The sequence below is a fragment of the Phoca vitulina genome, unplaced genomic scaffold, assembly GCF_004348235.1.
Source record: "Phoca vitulina isolate PV1807 unplaced genomic scaffold, GSC_HSeal_1.0 scaffold10, whole genome shotgun sequence".
Classification (NCBI taxonomy): Eukaryota; Metazoa; Chordata; class Mammalia; order Carnivora; family Phocidae; genus Phoca; species Phoca vitulina.
The window spans coordinates 26,383,547-26,397,872 of NW_022589713.1; the positions used below are offsets into that span (position 1 = coordinate 26,383,547).

General features: G+C 46.5%; 1 protein-coding gene across 2 annotated transcripts in view; it reads right to left on the minus strand.

Moving 5' to 3' along the window:
* COLQ (collagen like tail subunit of asymmetric acetylcholinesterase) overlaps positions 1 to 14,326 on the minus strand; it is a 60,821-nt gene that overhangs the window by 43,273 nt on the left and 3,222 nt on the right. The window contains exon 1 of one of the 2 annotated variants that reach the window (XM_032408742.1): positions 6,947 to 8,595. The exons of the other annotated variant lie outside the window; for it this stretch is intronic. The gene's annotated coding sequence lies outside the window, so the exon portion shown is untranslated. Of the gene's footprint in view, positions 1 to 6,946; positions 8,596 to 14,326 lie in introns of those variants that run through there. 2 annotated transcript variants of the gene reach the window in all.

Sequence of the window (14,326 nt, forward strand, 5' to 3'; positions counted from 1 at the left end):
ACAGACAGTACAGAACTGGAGTCAGAGTTCAAAAGGGATCTTGCACACAGCCCTGGGAGAAGGTGCCTTCCTGTTGGCCAACTTCCTCAGTCCTTGAGGGATGGCTCTCCATGCGGACGTCTCCTGCCCCACCTGCTGTTCTCACTGCCCTCATGGTAGAGCAGGGCGGTCTCCCTCTGACCTGGCCCTACCCTGGCTAGCAGGCTCACTCCACTCCTAACTCCCAGCCACTGACTTTATGTCTAGGACCTCCTCAGAGTTGGGGCTGTGCAGAGAAGGCTAGCACTCCCCCAAATGTGGGCTCCTCCTTCCAGAGGCCAGAGCTGTCCCTGAGAAGTGGCTGCACTTCCCAGCCCCTTGCAGTGTGACTAGCTGGAGGCATGGGACCGTGACCGTGCTTGCCAATGGTTCTGCCTGGGTGCAGAGGACTTAAACCTTAGCGGATGGTGGAGGCACACATGGAAGGGGCCAGCATCCCTGAATGCCAGCATGGAGGTGAGCTGCTCCCAACCAGGCACACTGGACTGTTAGGTGAGCATAAAATAAATTTTGATTAGATGAAGTCACTACAATGTTGGTGCTTGTTTATTAGAGCAGATAAACATTACCCCAACCTGGCAGTGAGGCGCCAACAATGGGAACTATTCTGTGAGCATTCAATATCCTTCTTTGATTCCCACAGCAATCGTACAAAATAGTAGTATTAACATTCTTATTTTTAGGCAAAGCTCAGAGATTTAGGGATGCACCTACGGTCCTACACAGCCAGCAGGTGGGAGGCCAGGCCTGAATCCAGATGTCTGACATTGGAGACTTCCGGAGATTTGGTTACTTGCACAAAGTGGAGACCTCTCTCCCCCACTACCAGACAGACAGAATGATCAGGGAAGCTCAGGAAAAATGGCAGGTGTCGTCTCGGCCAGCTGGGGTTGGAGAAGTTTACCAACACCCCGTTCCATGCCTTTCTAATCAAACTTTACCATTACTTACAGTTTCCTGGTGTGTAGACTCACATGAATAGACAATCCTAGTTGCTTCCCATCATGGCCACAGAAGGTTCAATCATGTGTGCTCCTGGGCTTTAGTCAAACATCAAGCTTTTCTGTTGAATAGTTTACTCTTCAAAGTGAGCAATGAATCTGCAACTCATTTTGAAATCCATCCAAAAAAAAAAAAAAAAAATGAAGAAGAAGAAGAAGATGCAGGGACAAAGGGATACGTGATAGAGTACATATAGCATGTACAATTGTTAATGATAACAACTGCAGAATCTATTTGGTGGGTGTATTTGTTTGCTAAGGCTGCCATAACAAAGTACCAGGGTGGCTTAGCCAACAGAAATTTATTTTTCTTAGTTCTGGAAGCTGTAAGTCCAAGATTAAGGTGTTGGGAGGTTTGGTTCCTTTGGAAGCCTCTCTCCTTGGCTTGCAGATGGCCACCTCTTTGTAGCTGTGTCCTCACATGGCCTGTGCTCTGTTTGAGCATCCCTGGTGTCTCTGTGTGTCCAAATCTCCTCTTCTTATAAGGACACCAGTCAGATTGGATTAGGGCCCACCCTTATGGCTTCATTTAACCTTAATTACCTCATTTAAAGGCCCAAGCTCCAAATACAGTCACATTCTGAGGTCCTGGGGGTTAGGGCTTCGACATATGAATCTGGGGGGAGGGGGGCAGGTACACAATCCAGCACAAAATGTGGACATATTGGTGTTTCCTGGACGATTTTTTCCATTCATTTCAATGTTTGAAATTTTTCATTATAAAAAAGAATAAAATACAAAAATTTAAGTAGGAAATGGGGAACCAGAAGATACCTCCCCAAGGGTTAGGACTGGGCCAAAGCTAAGGCACCAGCATTGCCTGGAGAAGCCTGCAGCCACTCATTAGGAGACCTTGAGCAGGAAACTGAATCCCCATGAAGGACAAGGTCTGCCCTAGTTAGGTGGATGAAAGAAAATCTTCTCATATTTGGCATTATTTTATAGTAAGACATATATCAAAGGTGACTCCTTTGATTGTGCATAGATTCAAGAGACAACCCAGCCCCTTTTCCTCCCACAAGGGAATTTTTCGACCTTATCTAAAGGAAGGCATCTGGTTTTTTGAGTTCAAGTTCTAATTTGACAAAATGGCATATGGTAAGCAGAGTGGAAGGAGGAGACAATGTTATTAGGAGCCAAGGGAACATCAAGAAACCTCCCCAAGACTGGCTGCGCCTTGGCTCTGAATTTGATTACAGTGTACAGCATGAAGCAGTGAGCACTATTAAATCTTCTGCTACAGCTTGACAGGGAAGGCCAAGTTTGTAGAGTTATTTGGGAGATCTGGCCATAGGTCAGAGACAAAACCCCCCAGCTACATTGGCCCAACGGGTGGATTATTTCCAACACCCACTGACAATGGGGTCCGAGTGGAAAGACCCTGTGTTTCTAGCCACTATGTTTCCACACCTTCATTTTTCCATGGTGACATTCTAGCTTCTCTGACACTTGTGATTCAAAACCACGTGGCTCACTTAGCCCTTTTCCTAGAGCACCCCCCATTGCCTTCAGTATTTGTTGTCTGAGGGTCCACAGCAAGTGAGGAGGAGGAAAGAGAGTCCCTGGGAGTTCCCTAGCTGCCCCCAGCACAAGCATTTCTACTTATTGGTCTTGCTGAATCACTCAAATCCCTGGATTCCAGAAAGTGGGGGAATCTTAGCTGACCACTTTGGACTCAACTGAGCAATAGAGCTTCTCAAATAAACAAGTTGGGAAGATGAGCTTTAGGCTTTCCACAGCACTGTAACCATGTGTCTCTACCATTCTGGGATCTCAATTCCTATTGCTGCTTTGGGTCTAAAAGACTTTTCAAGACAGAAAAATCCCATCCTGTGTGCTCCAGATAAGAGGTTCTGTTTTGTGTGCATAAGCGGAATTTTGTTTAATTGTTTAGAATAGGTAATACATTCATGTGATTCAAAATTCCAAAAGTCCAAGTAAACATACATGAAAACTCTCCTGCTTCTGTACCAGTTTCAATTATTATTTTTAAGATTTTATTTATTTGTCAGAGAGAGAGAGAGGACAAACGGGGGAGCGACAGGCAGAGGGAGAAGTAGGCTCCCCGCTGAGCAGGAAGCCCGATGCAGGACTTGATCCCAGGACCCCAGGATCATGACCTGAGCCGAAGGCAGACGCTTAACCAACTGAGCCACCTGGGCGTCCCCCATTTCAATTATTTATTATCATTTAGTTTTCTGTGTATTCTTTCAGGAATATTTTATGCATAGACAAGCAGATAGGTAGATATAATATATTCCCCTTCATCCTCAAAGGGTTACTTAAATATATAATTATACATATGCTACTCCTTCTTGGTTTCTTCGTAGTATTTCTAAGAGATTATTCTCTATAACTACATAAAATGCATCTATATTCCTTTCTTTTTTTTTTTAAGATTTTATTTATTTATTTGAGATAGAGTGAGAGAGAAAGAGCACAAGCTGAGGGGCAGGGGGAGAGGGAGAAGCAGATTCCCCACTGAGCAGGGAGCCTGACATGGGGCTGGATCCCAGGACCCTGAGATCATGACCTGAGCTGAAAGCAGACACTTAACCGACTGAGCCACCCAGGCAACCCTACATTCCTTTCTATGGCTGCATAATATTCCTTCATTTGGAAGACATTTTCCCTGAAGCAGAAAGCAAAAACATTCTTTAAACTACCTTTACATAGCCTGAAAAATTAATGATCAACATACTAAGTAACCTGCACAGAACACTGACTATGTGCTAAGAACTAGCCCACAACGACCTTCAGTATTATTGTTTTCTCCCTTTGACAGATCACTAAACTGAGGCTCACAGAAGTGCCCAGGTAAGTGACAGATTCATGACTTGAACCAGGATCAGTTGTCTCCTTGTCTTAGTTGCTCTGCTCTCACACAAATTCCAACTACTTGTGCAGCCTGAGACACCACGAGATGATCTACTTCACTACTCACTCATTATTTCATTTGTGTTATAATAGACTATGGGCTCCTAGAGTTCGTCTTATGAATCTTCTTCAATATAATAGTCCAGTACATAGTAAGAGGTGCCGTAAATATTGGTCCTTCTGTTTATGGGAAGTATATCAAAAATTATATATCTCAAGTAACTGTCATAATTAATTTAGAGACTGAGACAGGTTTAAACACACTCCTACGACTAATAATAATACAGAGAATCTGAATCAATTCAAGTGGATTTTATCGCCCCATTTAGAAAAATAAAATTGAACAAAATGCAAAGTGGAGGTAGATGGTATATGGTCAGAAAATTGAGCATCTTGGGGTGCCTGGGTGCCTCAGTCGTTAAGTGTCTGCCTTCAGCTCAGGTCATGATCTCGGGGTCCTGGGATTGAGCACACATCGGGCTCCCAGCTCCACAGGGAACCTGCTTCTCCCTCTCCCTCTGCTCATGTTCTCTCTCTCTCTCTCTCTCTCGCTCGCTCAGTGTCAAATAAATAAATAAAATCTTAAAAACAAAATACAGAAAATTGAGCATCTTGTCAAATCAGCCACCATTTTCTGGCCCTCTATTTGAAAATTTCACACTTAATAATCTTCCTTTTACTGCCTGGGAAGGCCCACACTAACAGGCCTGATGACTTGGCATCCTCTGTCCATTTTGAAGGGGGCAAGACTCATTCCACATAAGGCAGACGCGACATAGATGGAGGGCCCCTTTTCCTGACAGGGATAAATTGGATACAGGAAGTGGCTTGTCTTACCAGCTAGGTTCCGCACAGGATTGCACAATTTCCAGAGGGTGGACACTCTCAGGACTGCAGTGCCCTGCAGGGGTTCCCAGAAAGCTCACCTCTGTCTGGGGAGGGAGGGCGGCTTGTGGTTGACTCAGCCCATCGGCAGGCCTTTCTGCTGAGAAGTCAATATGCTAAGACACTGTCCTCAGGTATGAGCCTGTGCTCCCCACATCTAGCAGGTCTAGTGTCACCCCTTGAGGCACAACAAAGCCTGAGTGCATACTCTACCAGCTTAGAGCTGGGCCCTCCCATGCTTTCTCCTTTGATTCTCCAATAGCCCCTCAAATTACCTTCCATTGCATCCCTGTTTCCAGGTGAGAAAAACTGGCTCTGACATTCAAGTTTCCCTGGAGCAGGGCTCTGAGCCCAGACTTCCAATTCCAAAGCCATGCCATGCACTGAGATGTCCCCTGCTCAGCCTCTGGCTTTAGATGGGAACTGGGAGTTCTGAAACGGACTCTTCAGCACTATGAGCAATTCTCTCCAGCCTCAATAAAAACAGATGGGATTATAGTAGAAATGAGGCCTCCCAGGAGGGGGCAAGTAGCCTGGGTTCCAACCCTCTTACCACCATTTGGAATAATGGTTGCCACCAGTAAGTGAGCTTAACCATGTTCCAGGTGCAAAGCGCTGTACCTATTAGCTCATTTAATCCTCACTGCCATCTAATAAGGTAAGTACTCCTATAATCCCCGTTTTACAGAAGTGGAAACTGAGGAGTTGAGATATTAAACCAAGACCACTTGGCCAAGATCATTCAGCTAGTGGGTCATGAAGATGTCACTCAAGGCCAGAGCTATCTGAATATGAACCCCATGCCCTTTACGCGCACACCATGGCTTCTCAGGTGCCGGGGCTCACAAGAGAGAGACACGTGCCAAAACCCTTTTGTTGTGTAGGTGTTCATTCCATAAATTAGCAAGCAACTCATTAGCCACAAAGTCAGAGAAAGTCTACGGCTTTAAAATCTGGTCGATCTCTTCATTTTAGAGGAGGAAATGGAGTCTCACAGAGAGCCTATAGCTTGTCCAACACTACACATGTGTCCTAGGAGTTAGTGGCAGGTCCAGAGAAATAACCCGTTTCTTGAATTCTACCTCAGGCCCTTATTACTGTGCTGCAAGTTCTCTCTAAGAACATCAGTAAACAGGCAAGTTACCAGAGCCACTGACTAAACGTGCCCGTACCTCCTTCGGGTTGGACCCAAACAAGAGAACCTTAGCAGCAATCACCATGGCGGCCAGCTCTAAGCCTGCTAGGCAGGCACACTCCTTCAGGGCTCCCCAGCAGAGAAAGTAGAGGCCAGAGCAGTTGACTCAGGTAATTGAAGAAAATTTAAAAGCCTCATTTACCTTCACATACTTTGGGGAATTTGGGGAATTTCTAAGACCCAAACTGTCCAGACAGCCAGCTCAGCCTTCCACTCCTCCCTTTCTATGGGCAGACATGGAGAGTGAAGGAGAGTGCCACCCAAAATGACACCACTCCCTTGGGGCCCTCATGCTCCCTGGACACAGAGGACACTCTTCTTTTCCACTATTAATTTTCCCTACAATGACCTTGCTGACGCAGCTCTAAGAATGATGGACCAGGAGGGGGAAAGGGCTGTTGTTCTTGCTTGGAGACTCCCAAATCCTGAACACTAATCTCAACGGTTCGGAATTTGGTTTCTGAATGACCACAGAGAATTTGGAAGCCTTTTCAGGTCTACTCCGTGAGGTCCACCCCAGTATGGATGACCTCAGAAACCGAACCAGTTCTGTTGGGGCACAAAAGGGCAGCCCAGTTCTAACTTTCAATAATGATCCACCCCACAGGAACTTCCCATAGGGGACAAGTTGAAACATTTGAACAAGCCCCCAGGCACAGTAAAGTAAGAAAGCCCCAGACCCATCTAGGTCTCTATGGGTAGGATGGCCATCGTCACCCCATCCCCCACCTCCTGGGTCCCTGAGAAGCCCCATGCTAGGCCTGAGACCACTGGAATTTCCCTCCTGGAGCATGTGTCCCCAGAGAGAACTAGAGCTGTAGCAGGAAAGCTCCCGGGGCTTGCCCCAGACTTCTCAGAAAGATACCAAGAAGGCCAGGTGAGGAGCAGGGCAGGATGAGTGGGGAAAGGAGTGGGCAGGCCTGGGAGGGAAGTAGACTGTCCAACTCACATTCATGTTTCCTTCTTTGCTTTCCTCTCTTTTTTCAGCCCCCAGCTGGTTTATGGTGCAAAGCCCTCAGCGGCCATGAGGCCTCTCCTTCAGCTGTTGCCAGCTGCCAACACACGCCTCACGCTTGTGCTTATGTTGGTTGCTGTGGAGACATAAGTGTGGGCTTGAATGGAGCTAAATGCTCCTGGGCTGGGAGATGGAATAGGGCCAGGTGTATTTTTAAAGCCATCTGGGAAAGCCGGTCACCACGAGAATAGTCTTCTTCCCTGGTCAACATGTTCCTGCTTTAGGGACTAGTTCACAAATGCAAAATGGAAAATAGCTGAGCCCCTCTTTTTGTCTTAACTCACTGGATATTTTAAGCAATAAGTTATTGTGTGGGTTGTATTTAAATTTTTGCCTTTAACACAAATGCATCCTAGGGGAAACCATGACCTCTTGGCATGTGTACAGACACTGTGAGGTTCTGGAAATAATGACAGAAATAATGACACATTATACACCAGGCACTATTTTAAGTACCTTACATTCGTAATTAGCCCACTTCATCTTCACAACTCCTCTGTGAGTTAAATCCTGCTTTTAGCCACATTTTACAGAGGGGGAATCTGAGGCACAGAAAGGGCAATTTGTTTGCCCAACATCACAAAGCTAAAGAAAACACAAGGTTTGAACCCTGGCAGCATGACACCAGAGGCCCTACCCCTAACCACCAGAATATTCTGCCTCTACAATGGTTTGGGGGTCAGTAAGTTTTGATTTGGAATTTTGACCCTGGCACTGTGTGACCTCAGCCAAGTGATTGCACCTTCCTGAATGTTACTTTCCTCTTTCGTAAAATGGGGGTACTACTGGCTTGTGAAATTGTTGTGAAGATTAGAAGTCATATATGTAAAGAGCCTAGCAAAGAGAAAGTGCTCAATGCAAGATAGCCATATGAGTATAGCTCTCTTAAAGGATCAATGGTGGACGCAGCTGCTTCCCTGCCCAGATGCCCCAGCAACTGTCAGGCCCTATGGGCTTCTAGCTTCTACCACAAACACCTGTGACTATGCCAGAGGGCTTCACCAGCTGTGAAAGTTGCTTGGGGCAAGCATGTCCCTAGGAGTTGGTGGGTAAATATCTCAGTCCTCTGTCTCCCTGTCTCTCCTGTTCCCCCCAGGAGAACTGAACCCCAGACGCCCACAGCAGCAATCTGCTCATGAGCTCCCTCTATGCTGACTGCCTGCCCTTCCCTATCTCATTTCCCCATGCCCTAGTGGGATCACCGCCTAAATAAACTACTGACACCCAAATCCTCGTCTCAGGGTCTGCTCTAGGAAGGAACCCAAATGAAGACAGTACACATGCCTGTGCCTTTGATTCTGATGCCACAGAAAGAATAGTCATGGGACACTCTCCCCAGTGGAAAGTTAACTATGGAGACTGAATAACAGCCCCCCAAAGAGGTCCAGACCAATCCCTAGAGCCTGTAAATGTTACTTTATATGGCAAAAGGAACTCTGCAGATGGGATGAGATTAAGAAGTTTACGATAGGGAGATCAACTCGGTGGGCCTTAGATGTGATCACAAGTGGCCTTTTAAGAGAGAGGCAGAAGGGGATGCCTGGGTGGCTCAGTTGGGTAAGCATCTGACTCTTAATTTCGGCTCAGGTCATGATCTCAGGGTCGTGAGATCGAGCCCCGAGTCCAGCTCTGTGCTGTGTGTGGAGCCTGCTTAAGATTCTCTCTCTCCCTCTCCCTCTGGCCCTCCCTCTGCTCATGCGCGCTCTCTCTCTCTCTCTAAATAAATAAATTAAATAAAATCTTTAAAAAAAAAAGAAAGAGAGAGAGAGAGAGGGGCAGAAGAAGACTTGACACAGAAGAAGGCAATATGACCACTGAAGTTAAGATGCTATGCTACTGGTTTTGAAGATGGAGAAAGGGGCCAGGAACCAAAGACTGCAACAAATATAGCTTAAAACTAGAAAAGACAAGATGTTTTGCCGGAAAGCCTATGAAGGAAGCACAGCCTTGCCAACACCTTGAGTTCTGACCTCCAGAACCGTAAGAGAATAAATGTTTAAGGCCCTGTCTTTGGGGCGGTTCAGTTCGTTCCAGTGGCCACAGGAAACTAACACAGTGGCTCCGGGGCAAACGTGGGCAGTGATTCTCAAAGTGTGGTCCCTGGACCCGTACGTAGCATCAGCAGCACCTGGGATCTTAGTAGAAAAGCAAACGCCTGGGCCCGACCCCAGAGCTACAGACTCAGAAATTCCAGAGGTGGGGTCCAGTGGTCCGGGTTTCAGCGAGCCCTGCAGGTGATGCTGACGCTGGCTACAGTTTGGTGGTTAACCACAGCTAGCCATTAGACCACCTGGAGAGCTTTAAACACCGTCAATGCCGGAGCACATGCCCCAGAGAATGATTTAATTGGTTTGTTCAGCCTGGTCACTGGGCTTCTGTAGAACATCCCAAGTGATTCTAAGGTCTAGCCAGGGCTGAGAACAAGCGCTATAGTTTGAGAATCGCTGATCTAAAACATTGATGTTCAAACTGAACTCTGCAGAGCTCGGGAATTCTGGAAAAATAACCCAAGGCTTCTAAAGGAGGAGGAGGCAGAGTCCAGGCCAGCAGGGGTTCTGGCCCCAGACTCCAAAAAGTCACATGCCCAGATAGGGCTAGATAGGTACACGTGTTAAGGAAGGTAGACCAGGCGTAAGACAAGAGGGCACAGTGGGGATCTGAGGAGCTGGGACTGAGCAGTCAGCCAGCACTGCATTCCAAACAGTCCTTGTCATATCAGAATATGGCTTGTGGGTCAGGACTGCCAGGTTGTCCCACTTATCAAGAGTCTGTTGTTGTTGTTGTTTTTTTAAAGATTTTATTTATTTATCTGACAGAGAGAGACACAGCGAGAGAGGGAACACAAGCAGGGGGAGTGGGAGAGGGAGAAGCAGGCTTCCCGCTGAGCAGGGAGCCCGAGCGGGGCTCGATCCCAGGACTCTGGGATCATGACCTGAGCCGAAGGCAGATGCTTAACAACTGAGCCACCCAGGAGCCCCTGTTGTTGTTTTTTAAGAGACATCAGAAGCATTTTTTTTTTTAATGTTAAATCACTCTATTTTAAATGTTAGCAACTAAGGCAATGAAAAAAATTCCTCTTTTTTTAAAGCACTACAAACATCTACCACATGAAGTGTGAACATAGCCAAACATGGAGCCTGGCTTTGGTCCTTGGGCTGCTCTGTGAGCTCCATCTGTGTGGCAGATGTCTTTTATTCCCCCCTGGGGCCCAGCTGGCTGGCCTGGCCAAGTTCTTCTCAGGGTGATCACAGGACTCCACAGGGGTCCATCTGCTTGTTTGCTCACGGCTGCATCCCAGTTCCAGATACGCAGTTGGCACTTACTAAGTGTTTGTTGAATGAATACTTCTAGCCATTCTGTGAGACAGACTTTGACACCCATTTGACAGGTGAGGAATTTGAAGCTCACTTCAGTGAAGTGACTTCCCTGCAATCACCTAGCTCATGACCAACTCGATCAGGATTCAAACCCAGGACTCCCCACCCCCAGTATGGACTACTGTGAAGAGCAAATACAAACGTAGCTGTGAAAATGGTTTGCAAAACAAGAGGCTGGGGGCTAATTCGTACTAATTAAAGAGTAATATGAGTAGGTGCTTACAATGTGAACTACATTTCAAGAAGATGGGATGCCAGCTTATTTGGTGACTCACTGAAGCCCGAGGGCTTTCTATTCATTCTGGAGCTATGCTGTTTTTGTGTGGTTGTAAATCTGGGGGAAGCAGGAGTGAGTGTGGCGGATGGTGACGCAGAGGTCCGGCCCTGGATATCAGAAGGGACAGCCTCCCATCTCACACCCAGCTCTCTCTATCTGAGCTGCAGCTGAACCCACGGCTTTATTCAGAGGCTTGGTAGGAGGCCAAGCAGGAGGCCGGCCCCCATGGAGAGCCCTCTAATTTAAGAGCCCTCTCTGATTGGATTATGCAGAGGAAATAGGAAAAGCTAAATCAGAGGAGATGGCTAGAAGTGCATTATAGAACATTAAACAGTGGCTGATCAGGATCAGACACAAATAAATGGCCCATAATCTACTGTCCAGAACATGAATGGTTCCCAAGTGGTGACCTGGCTGGCTTCCAGGCAGGGGAGTGCAGAGCTGGACATCAGGTCTTTTTGGCCACAAAACCCCTGCTCTGGCTCATATCTCAGCAGCCAACAGAAGATTCTGGTGCCCAGACAGTATTCACATCTTTCCACATGATCTCATTCTATCGGACTACATTTGGGTCTTCTCATCATCTGGTCTGTGAGGCTTAGACCCAAACATCACCTGGGGAGCTCCTGCCTAGCTGGGAAACCCTGTATTAGAAAAGGGAAGGCACATGTCTCTGTGGTGGGCCTAGGGTAGGTTGGCTCAGAGTGTCTGAAGAGAATGTCTGGGTAGTGGTATTCCCCTGGTTCCAGGAGGTCTCCTCCCCCACAATACCTTGGTTGAAGCTCATTTTATTAGAGCATCCTTTAGTTTAAGTGCCCATTAAAATGCAAATACCTTCAAAAGAGAGATAAAGTAGTACCCTGGCTGGTCCTACACACTTTAGTATAAGGTAATCTTCAATCTTTTGCTAAGAGCTTTGGGTGTTGAAATGCTGAGGAGAAGGTAGGAGGGAACAGGGAATAAAGAATTTAGAGGAGAGTTTCTGAAGGACAGGAAGGTAGTCTGCAGGACCTGAAAAATTAATATCACTATTTGTCCATGGACATTGGTCTACCTTGGTAAAAGCCCTGGACTTAAAGTCAGAGGGTAGGATTCCAGTCTCCAGATCTCCCCATTTTATGTTAGCTCTGTGATCTTGAGTAAGTCACTTAACCTCTCTGAGCCCTCATTTCCTCAGCTGAAAAGTGGGAGTCATGCCACACGCATCCCAAAGGTGCTGTGAGAATTATATAAGTCAAAGTGTGTGGAAGGTCTGCCCTTCTATAAATATTGTCCTTGGGTCCGTGCCACCACATTCTAGAAATTGTACAACCACTGAGCTACATCTGTGAATGGATCTTGGAGCTGAGTCAATCCACAGACCCATAGTGAGCCCAGCCAGGGCCTGCCAAACCCAGGCTAGATCAGCTGACCATAGTTGGCCCACAAACACATGAACTTCAATGATAAATGATTGTTGTTTAAGCCACTGAGTGTTAGGATGGTTCATTACTCAGCGATAGTTAAAACAATACCAAAGTTACAGCTCCAGAGATTTTAAATATTAGGGCCATGTTCAGTAGAAATCATTCTAAAATATAGCTGACACTTATCTGCCTTCTTAAGCAAAATTAGGTACACACAATTCAGTCTTCACTGGGTCATTCATGCTCATATAGTGAAAAACAATTAATGTGCTATAAGTCAATGGTGTTACCTACAGAACAGGGGCTCTAGAAATAATTCCAAAATGATTCCAGTCTACTATTCTTTTTGATCTCAGAACTATTCTCTGCTTATTTGCCATTTTTCTTATAATCAGTTTTGTCAGCTGTTTTTTGTTGTTGTTGTTGTGGTCATGGTGTCCATTGTAAGCAGGAACTCACCCTTCCCAGCCTAATGTGCCGCACCCAATTTACCACCCTTCTAGAAACCTGCTCTGCAAGTCTGCTAGAATGCTGTCTAAAGTAACAGTTAGTAGATTTGGAGTAAGGGCCTGAGCTGGTTTCCTGTATATCAAATGCATGTGCTTTAGTGCTGGGATTTCTATCATCACTCTTGGCCTCTTTGAGGCTTTTTGCTCCCTTCTGTGGTTCTCCTGTGGGACCCGGCAGTGGAGGTTGCCAGGTAATGAACCTCTGACCTAGATAGCTGGTGCTGTGTGTCTGGAGTTGCTAGAATCCAGTCCTTCCTGAAGAGAGTGAAGGACTGGCTCAGCTATGAGGGAAAGTACTGCTCTACAAGCCTGTAAGAGCTCTTCCTCCATCATGCCCTCCCTGGGCCAATTAGCACATGCTGCCTGTGTTTCAGCAGCGGATGACCACAGATTCCCCAGGGCAGAGGCAGGATCCGACTCATCTCTGTGTCCTCTGTAGCCCTTAGCATAGGGCCAGGCACACAGTAGGCACTCACTAGGGTATGGTGGGTCGCCCTGATTTCTACGAGCACTGGGCTTGTCTTCTTTGAGAGTAAAAATTTATAAGCTTCTGAACATAGAATATTTCACCTCAAATTATTGGAAAATATTTTCAAAGGATTAAAGTTGTCCTGTGTCACAGAACAGTTGCCATTTCAGGGCATAAGTTTATTTCTGAACCGTGCTATGAAGAAGCCATGGCAACTAAATGAAGGAACAAAGCTAAGAGACTCTACAGAGGAAAGCAGGTATTTTTTGCTCTACTGAGCTGTTACCTCCTTAGTGATTCCCCCTAAGTCTACCCCATTGTTTTACCAAATGCCTAAGGAGGACCACATTCACAAGCAGAAGATCTGGATTTAGAAGTTCCTCAGGAAAGGCCAGTGGCTGTGTGGGCTAGTGATTCCACATTCCCACCCCTCCCCCTCACTGTGTACCCCAGAAGCTGACCCCCCTGCACTGCATCCAGAGGCTCCCCTACCCTCTGGCTTTGGCCAATGGAAGGCACTGCCAAGAGGGGGTTGGACTGAAGGAGAGAGGTTGGGGTATTTCTTCTCTACTTTCTCCCTTCTTTGAGTCCCTCTGTGGTCATAGCTCCAGCTCACTGGCCCCTCCTCTAAGGTTCCAAATCTTCTTGGCATCAATTTCCCCATTTCTTCCTCTTGCCTTTTCAAGCACAAGAGTGGTAAAGACTTCCCAAGGTTGCTAATTCCTCAACTTCCCTCGTCGGTTCCCTTAACCCCACTCACACCTCTAAAGTGGTCCCTTCATTCAGGTCTTTTCATCTGAAGTGCTTCTTTTCCTGCTGTTACCCTGACTGCTACAATCTATACAAAGTCCGACCTAAGAGATGTCTAAGCTGTACCGGGGGTCTCTCTAGGGCAAGGAGTTTGGGGGAAAAAAATCAGAGGTTCTTTTCTCTCTAGCTTTCAGAACTTAGTAGCCATTTGGCTCTATCTAAATTATGTGATACAAAATGAAGGCAAGCCCCAATCTACAGATGAGAAAAGTTATTATTCTTTCATTCACTCATTCATTCATCAAACATTTACCGAGCACCTACTGCATGCCAGGCATTATTCTGACCCTGGGGAAACAGTGATAATGTATAAGACAGTCCCTGCCCACATAGTGCTTATAGTCTAACACTGACGGTCTCCCAGAAGTCAGAGCCCACCAGAGGCAGAGCTAGAACTAGAAGACAGAGTTTCCTTAAGTCCTGAGCTTTCAGCAGATTCTCAAAGGACTCTGTAGCCCAAATGAGG